Raw genomic sequence first — 1655 nt, 5'->3', positions numbered from 1 at the left:
TCACCGGGTCCAGTTCTCGAATCACGGTTGACTACATGGGAGTCCAGCAACATAGCCATTACACTAACTGCTGGTCCCCTTTCTACCAATTCCTAACAAATATTTTCACTGTATCAACAGGAACTCAACCTACATATTATCTTAACAAATGAATTTACTGGATCCAAAAAAACTACTTGTTTTGGTTAGAAATAATGTTAAACTTCCAAATTTTGTAGATGCATATAAGCAACAAGTTGCATTTAATTAAAATACATTTTGTCATACATTTTGAGCATAATTGATCATGCTATAATTAATCATATCATCTTTATTCAGAATTCAAATGACAAATAGAAAACAGGAGAAACAAAATAATACTTCCCGAGACAGCGACACACTTTGGCATAGGAAAAAAAAATGTACACTCAAAAACCTAGTTAAGATATGATAAAATTATTCATCGACAAATACAGCCAATATTGCAAGTACATATTACAGTAAAACACAATCATATATTAATATATTCGCCTGTATAACTGTATTAGATGTATATAGAATCTCATTACCGGTGAGGGAAAAATCCAAGACTAATATTCCATGTTATAAAAAATGTAGAGGAGCCAGAAGTTGGTGTGGTGGTTAAGGAGCTGGATTCCCACATTACTAACTGTGGTTTGAGCCACAGACCTGGCAGCTTGAAAATATCACCAGGGGTGTGTGTGTGTGTGTGTGTGTGTGAGTGCATGCCCAAAATCTGAAGAGGAGAATGAATGAGAAGGGATTGTGGCATGGCCATCCCCACTCTTTCTCTGTCTCTCTCTGGTAAGTACACGCACCCTACAGCAAAAACTAAAAATAAAATAAAGCAGAATCAGATCACAGTGTCTAAATAAGAGTACCTCTAATTAAAAATAAATTTTATCTTGACATTATTTTTAATAAATTTTTTAAGACAACCAAATTATCTCAACCAATATCAATTTTGCCCATAAATATATACTGTGGTTACTTTTTCACAGTAGCAATTTAAAATATGCACATAGATGCCAATGCACATTATGTTCTCTAGACATTAAGGTATTTGATCACCTCTGCTATATCATCACTTATCTAACAGAATAGAAATTTAGACACTATGATTCAGATATTAGTGAAAAAATAATTGCCTTTATTTTCTGCAATTCATCTCCTTTTGATCTATCACTCCCATTTCTGCTGATGGGAGTGTGAGAAATAGAGAATATAATTTTTTAAATAATCTAAACATAAACCAACCTATTAAAAAAGAAAAAAAAATCCCAGCCATTTTTTTTTGTGGCTATTGACAAACCATTCTATAGTATATATGGCAATGAAGAAGATCAAGAATAGTCCATGGAATATTGAAGGAGAAGAACAAAACAGAGAACTGACATTATCCAACTTCAGGACAGTCATCAAGATCATGTGATATTGCTGAAAGAACAGACATTTAGATCGATGGGACAGAACAGAGAGCTCTGAAATAGATTCACACAAATGTAGTCAACTGATGTTTGAAATAAAAGTGGAAGGAAAAGCAATTCAATGGAGAAAGGGTAGTTTTTAAAATATATACTGATATTGGGACCAGCAGTTGGCGTAATGGCTATGTCGTTGGACTCCCACATAGTCAACTGCAGTTCGAGTCCCGG

This window comes from Tupaia chinensis, unplaced genomic scaffold (assembly GCF_000334495.1).
Source record: "Tupaia chinensis unplaced genomic scaffold, TupChi_1.0 Scaffold000005_1, whole genome shotgun sequence".
Classification (NCBI taxonomy): domain Eukaryota; kingdom Metazoa; phylum Chordata; class Mammalia; order Scandentia; family Tupaiidae; genus Tupaia; species Tupaia belangeri.
This window is presented reverse-complemented; position numbering follows the sequence as displayed.